The sequence below is a fragment of the Camellia sinensis genome, chromosome 8, assembly GCF_055761805.1.
Source record: "Camellia sinensis isolate YWXY chromosome 8, ASM5576180v1, whole genome shotgun sequence".
Classification (NCBI taxonomy): domain Eukaryota; kingdom Viridiplantae; phylum Streptophyta; class Magnoliopsida; order Ericales; family Theaceae; genus Camellia; species Camellia sinensis.
Genome location: NC_138968.1, coordinates 67,671,273 through 67,679,189, shown reverse-complemented (window position 1 = coordinate 67,679,189; position 7,917 = coordinate 67,671,273).

The following is a 7,917-nucleotide window of genomic DNA, read 5'->3' as shown; positions in this document are numbered from 1 at the left end:
GGCCATTATTTTCTTCTTCTTTTTTAATTTTTAATTTTTTATTTGTTGTTTTTATTTTTGTCCATCATCGATCTCTTTTAAATTATATTTGAATTATAAATTTAAATAAAAATTTAAAAAAACAAAATAATAAGGTAAATTAAGTAAATATTTAATTTATATTTTTTCATATTCTTTTTTACTTTTATATTTTTAAAATCATAAGCGGTGATCATTGATTCAATGGTAAAATCTTAGTCTAATAATCTTTGAGATTACGAGTTTAAGTCTCGGAACAATCACTTTGTGCACTATGTCAAAGGTTAGGTGTGTACCTAATGTTTTTTCTCTGAGTAATACTAGGGACTCCAAATATTTTACTAAATGTTTCACATGGGCGTGAGACCCACATGGAACCCACATGGTGTGGGTCTCACACTCTTGTAAAACATTTGACAGAACATTTAGCATTTTTTTTTTTTCTGTTTCCTCTCCCAAACACACATTAATGTTAGGTGTATACCTAATATTTTCTCTCTTTTTTCTATGTTTACACATTAATATGTACTATTAAATTATGTGTGTATTCAATTTTTTCTCTTCTAAATACATATTAACATGTACTATTTAAACATTGTTTTTCTTTTTATTTAAATTCATAATATAACACATTATGAGAGTACCAACTGGTATTGTTTGGCTACTCAGAAAGTTGTTGAGAGAATCTCTTCATTTTGGGTTTTCGAATTTTTCAATAAGGGGATTACATTTAGGTAGAAAAAAGAGAAAAAATATATATATATTAACACATGGTGGATATAAGTGTGTTTATGGTGGATTGTAAATGAAAAATTGTAGAGATGTAAGTGTTATTTATACCCCTCCATGTATTGATTGTTTTTTCTCTAACTCTTACTTGTATATAGTTCTCCCGTTCAATAATAATGTGACAGTGTCAAAACTGCGTCATTAATCATTTTACTTTTACTTTCATTTATTTGCAAGACGTATGGTCATACATTTGATTTAGACAACAAAAATGATTGAGCCTCTGTTTGGCAAGATGGTTTTCAGGCTTTTTTGGCTATTTTAGCCACAAAAAACAAAATAGGCTATTTTAGCCATAACAAACAAAACATCACATCCAACCTATAATCATTACATTCTTCTCTCACAAAAAAAGTCAAAAAAGCCAAAAAGCCAAAAAGCCCTTCCCAAACCAAGCTTTTTAGCCCAGGCTAAAATAGCCAAAAAAGCCAAAAAGCCAACCTACTTCCCAAACCAAGCCTGAGAGTTTTAATTTTAGAGCCCTAGGAGGAGCTTTAATGGTGGTACGTACCATGTGATAGGATGTTTATGCTTGCTTATTTGTGATTTTCCTTTTATTTTTTTATGCCACATCATTAGAGCTTAAATTAGAACTCTAGTTTTAGAGCTCTTAATCACTACTTGATCTGATAATCATATATATAATTTTATCATTTTTTTAAAATAATGGATAAGAAACATAATTTTAAAATTAGATAATTTATTTTTAAATATTAAAATAATAAAATTTGGTAGCTAAGATTGTTTATCAATATGATATTTTATATGAATAATTTATATATAGAGATCTAAAAGATGACTGGGTGAATTATAGAATGCGAATCGAAGAGAAATCAATCAAAATAATAATAATAATAATAATAATAATAATAATAATAATAATAATAATAATAATAAACAATTTTTTACTTATTTCAGATACTGGATAAACAAATATTTCTTTAAAAGCGTGGTTACAAATCATGTTTTCTGTTAATAGCCAATATTTCTTTAAAAGTGTGGTTAGAAATCACGCTTTCTGTTAAAAGCGTGTTTTCAAATCGCGTTATTACTTAAGCTGAAAATGCAAATAGAAACAACATTTTCTTAATTAAACTCGTGTTTTGTAACCACACTTTTAGGATTTTGTTTATTTTATCCGCTTGGACCATAAACATACTGAAAGCGTATTATGTGAACAGACTTCAGCTTATTTTGAAAATTCTGGCTAAACTAGATTTAATTTGAGAAATAAATTAGTACTTAACCCTAATTTGGGAAAAGTCTCACCTCTTTCAGCTCCTCTTTTGAAACCAAGTGGTGGGGTCTACCTTTATTCTGTTGTGAAAGTGCAAGTTGGTTGTCAATCGATATTTGCCTGTGGAGGCAAATTTTTTAGCTCAACTGCAAAGAGCAACATTGGAACTCATTCAAAATTAAAGTGTATTTCGTGGGTCCATTCTACAAACTATTTTCTAGCAAGGGCTTGTCTCCAAAGTTCATAAAATATTAAGGGGTGGTTTGAAAAGATAATTAAAAATTAACTTTCAATTTTTAATTAGGTTTTTTAACTTTTTCATAAAGTTATTTGGGAAGTTGGTAAAGTTGCTTTTTGATTTTTTTTTTTTTTTACTTAATATTTGTTTAAACTGTTACATCATAATCAAATGATCAAAATATCCTCACCTAATTTAGAAAATTTACATTTTGACTCATGTAGCTCATTTTGACCCATGGAAGGTATAGCTGTAATTTCACAAATAGCTTTTAGCTACCTTCCCAAATGGTTTTGATGTCAAAAAAGTCAACTTTTAGCTTTTTACCCAAGTTGAAAAAAAAGTAACTTTTAACTTTGTTCCTAAATGGCGCCTAAGAGTTCATTTCTTTTTTCCTAACAAAAAGCCAACTATTCTTTCTAATTATATATATATATATATATACTAAAATAAATAGTTCTCAAAACAACCTTAAATAACCTATTTCTTGATAGTTAAATATATATATATATATATATATATATATATTAAAACTCACAAATTTAGTATAATTATATTTAATTTTTTTTATCCTCAATCCATTAATTGCATAAATAAATAAAAATTTATTATATAAATTAATATAATTCAAAATAGTGTAAATTACAAACACACCTCCTGAAATTTACTTAAATTACAAATTACCCCCTGTAGTTCTAGAAATTACATTATACACAATTTTTAATTTCATAACAAATAAGTCCTTTTATTAATAAATCATCAAGTTAATTAACAGTTTTTAATAATGTTAAAATTTTACTTCAATTAATAATTTGGATAATCTTATTATTGTATAGGTGAACAGTTAGAAATTTTACTTTTTTAATTAATTCTATTAAATGAAAAATTCTGACAGGGAGGTATTTATAATTTTTCAAACTATAGGAGCAATTCGTATTTTAAGCAAATCTCAGGGGTATAATTGTAATTTACCCTTAAAAATATAACAATAAAATTAATCAGTGTGTTTTGGTTTGAGTTTTCTGAATTAAGTTTTTTGATAATTGAATTTTTTATTTTTTGTGTTTTTTTTGTTGTTTTTAGTGAATATTTTTAAAATTTTAATATATTTTTTTATTACAAATGCATCTTACTTAGATGTGTCTAAAAAGTAAAATATTTGTAAAAAAAATATTTTAAAAAATTAATAAATACGAAAAATACACTGAATTTTCTTTTTTCTTTTTTTTTAGTGAATATTTTTGGTATTTAGTGAATTTTTTAAAGATTATTTTTTACAAAAATTATATTTTTTAAGTGTATTTATGTTAAGTATGTCTAAAAATTAAAAAAAAAATCTTAAAATATTAAAAAATTCAATAAAAAAAAAAGACGAAAAATAAGAATGAAAGTATTTTTTGTTAAAATTTTAAATGACAAAATAATAGCTATTAAGTAATAAATGTTGTTAAGTATCATTCTTAAACCACCAAATAACCTCTGCGATCATAGATGAGACGATGATATCATAGTATATTATTATAGTTGCTGTCGACGATACAAGTGGTTGAGATTAACCTTGGTTGGGTACCTTTTTTTGACCATTTTTTTATGAGTTATTATTACATTTTTTTAAGGGGTAAAATTGTTACTAAGAAATTAAAAATCTTTACAAATTCAACGAGAAAAATTGCTTTTTTATTGTTAAAAATGTTCGTGTGGTGTTTGAATTTCTTTTGTATTTAGGTCTCATTTTGGAACAAGCTATTTTAGTAATTTTCTAATTTTTTAATTATAATATAAGATAAAAAAAATTAATATGTTTAGAATGATTTTTTAATTTTTTTTTTAAAAAAATGCGTAAAAATTAAAAAGAAAATTTTTTTTTTAACTTTTTAGTATAAATTATAAATTTTTTAATTTTTAAACTAAAAATATTACATGCCAAATGAGTCCTTAGTGAAACTTCTTTTCCGACCCAAGTTATAGTCTAAGTATTTGTGTGAGATGTCAATGAGCTTAGGCTTTAGATTCTGAAAATTCTACTGAATTACTACACATCTTATCTTGTAGCATAAAAATAAAAATAAAATAATTTTTTTATTCTTTTATATTAATATGTAATGAAAAAACCTAAAAGTAAAAATAAATAAAAAACTTAATAGAAATTTTAAATTATTACTAAAAATGGATATTTGGTCAAAAGTCTCTCGTTGGTCCCCTTTAAACTGAAAGGGACAATCCAAACTTTTTAATTTGAAAGTCCCTGGAAGAATAAGTGCTTCTTTCATTAAGGACAAACAAATTAAAAATTCTATTTTCACACACCCTTTCATTTATGTGCACATTATATCTCAGTTCACTCACTTAATAAATTTGAAAAACAAAAATGTTTTACTTAGTACGCAGCCCATTATACCATAAATATCTCTTCTTCATCCTTCCAACTATAATCTTTAATCCTAACTAGCCATTGTCGCCACCTCCACCATCAACAATAGCACCGATGCCAACACCACCTTTTTCCCCCTCACATTCGCCATTTTTCCAACCCCTTTTACTTTCAATCACCTCCCTCAGTAATGTTTTCGGTTTAGACCCGTTTTCATGCTCTTATATATAGAATTTTCATACCTTTAATTGTTGTCTATACCTTTATCATCTTATTATTACTTGAGCTTGGTTGTTTAAAGTTGTTAGTTGTGTTTAAAACAGGTTGGGAGTTAGTTTTTCAAAAGAGCTGCTATCCATTTCTTTTTTTGTTCGCTCGAGCGGTTCTTTGGTCGCTCGAGTGGTCTTTGAGATCTCCCAGTATTTTTGCAAGTCTGTAAAATATCTGGGAGTAGAGTGATCTTCATTCGAGCGGTCTTTCGCAAGTCTGAACTTTTGGAAAAGGGTCATTGTGCACTCAAGCGGTGTTTTGATCGCTTTAGTGGTGGTTTGGTCACTCGAGCGGTCTGTGCGTATATCAGATCGGAGGAATGTTTTTTTCAGTTACTTTTTCATCTCTCTCTCTCTAAAACACTTCTAAACCTAATTTCTCAACTCTCTCTCTCTCTAGTTCTTGCCTAAATACCTCAAATACACCCAAATCCATTGATTTCTCTGCCATGGTTCCTTAGAGAAAAAGGTAGAGCTCATTGATAGTTTTTTTTTAATCGGAGAAGAATTTGTTTTCGGCTCCATCAAACTTCTACTCTTGCTCTCTTCCTCTTCTATACTTGAGATAGGAATTTCTTCAACCTTTGTATGATTCTTAGCTTGGTTATTTATTTTTTTTAAAAGGTTTAGTAATTTGGAGATTTTTTGGTTTAAATCTAGGGTTTGATTTTGGAATGTAAAAGAGAAGTTTTTCAAATGGATTCTTGAGAAAGGTTGAGGGGTGTGAATATTGTTGAGTTGTGTTAAAATATTAGAACTGCCTCTCTAAAATGTGAATTTTGAAAGTAAAGGATGCTTTATTGGAAAATCATTAATGTTTGATTTATGAAAGAACGGAAAGATGTTGGGTTTGAAAAGATAAGATGAATGTATCTGTTGATGATGAAAATGGAGTTGGATATATATATATATATATATATTATCGCTTCCATTTTAAAATTTATGAGATTTTATCTATTGTTGAAAAATTATTTATTGAGTAGAGATATCTATTTTGGACTATCAGTAGAGATAGCTTTGATTGTTGTAAAAATTACATGAGAATTATGTTAATTGAAACTAATTACTCATACATCTCGCATTAAGCATTATTTCATACTTAAACATTAAAACTGAACTATTTTGAGAAAAATGGGTGTATACCTTGATAAATTTAGTTAGGGGGTATGGTTGTGGTTTATTATGTTGGCCTGTGTGTCATTGGTAAGTCCAGAAATCCGCGCAGTTAGGTGTCGATCCTTCTGATTAGTATCAGTAAAATGACTTTGGTAGTGCTTGTATAGTCTACTGGCAGACACGTACCTAGAGATTCCCATTGTTTTGTATCCACTGCCCTATTTTTTAATTTAAAAAGTACTATTTTAAGAAGTGATATGCACATAACTGAGACATTACATTTTGAAAGAGAAAGCATAATATTTGGCAAATGCCATGCACATGCATTCACCATATGATTTTGTTAAGTTTCAAAATAATTTTTAGGTGCTGATGATATGCCTCCACCAAGGACGTAGCTTAGTAGGACTTGGAGCCAAGAGCTTCTTTTTTTTTTTGTTTTGTTTTGTTTTTGTTTTTTTTGTTTTGTTTTGTTTTGTTTTTTTTTTTTTGTTTTTGTAATTATTTTGTACAAGTCATGGGCTTTCTATGTATTGAGTTTAACTCACTTTTGTTATATCCAGGCAATGACTGCCATTATGACATAAGCTTAATTGTATTTCCTATTATTGCCATTTATTTACACAAGTCATTTACTATAGATTTATGATCTAGGATTTATGAATATATATATATATATATATATATATGTACATATCATCTTTTGTAGGCCAAAATAAAATCCATGAAAGGTTAATATCATGTAAATCCTTGATTTTCCAATAAATATTATGATATGGATTGTTGTTATTATTTTGGAGCGTTACAAGTTGGTATCAGAGCTACCAGATTTGAATATTTTGGGATCGTGAGACGTGGCTTTTACAATAATCGATTTATCTCACTAGATGATATTAGAAGTAGACTTGGTATGCTATGTGATAACATGTTTATATGACTAAATGGGTATGAGATTTGATTTTTAAGATATTTATTGGGTCTACGAGTTTTTAGAAGTCATATTAGAAGAGCACTTAATCGTGTCTAATTCTAACTAGAACTCTAGCAATGTTGCAGGACAATTATTATCTAGAAAAGAAATTCGTTTGTGACTATGTAATTCGGTGTTTATGTGGAATGAATTACTTGTTGTCCATTGTATTAGGACATGAGTGAATTAGCTTCAGCACATTTATAAATGTACTAATATATTGTGTTACCTTTATTAGAATGTCAGGATGCGAATATGGTGGTGGTAGGCACGGTAGGCCTAGGCGGCAGGAGGTGCCGATACCAAATGAAATTTCGGCGCAAGGAGGGTAGGTCAGGCCAATGTGGCCGAGGTAGTAGGTTAGCAGGCCATGGGCTTCTTAATCTGCGAAATGACAGGAGCATTGTGGGAATCCATGGATATTCTCAATGTTGAGAATCAAGTCGAGGCCCATGTTGCAGAGATAGGGCCATTCTTTCTGAAGAGGGAGTTTTTCTGGTTGAATTCGGAAGAGTTTGTTGGAATCCGAAAGAGCCACTGAAGGCAAATGAGTGGCTTAAACAGATGGTGAAGATGTTTGAGATGCTTGGCATTGAGGATGATAGGTTGAAGGTGACCTTGTCATCTTTCTAACTTAAAAGAGATGCGGGTCAATGGTGGAAGTATGAACAAGGTCGTATTAGGGTGGCTTGAGAGACTTTTGTCAATGCCTTTCAGGACAAGTTTTTGCCACTCGCAGCTAGGGAGAAGTTGAGGGAGTAGTTTTTGAAGCTCAAACAGTTGAACACGACTATAGATGAATTTGAGGCAACTTTCATAAGCTTATCTGGGTTTGCACTAGAACTTGTGATGACATAAGAATGCCGTTGCATCGAGTTTGAGAAGAAGTTGAGGACCGGGCTCCTTTTC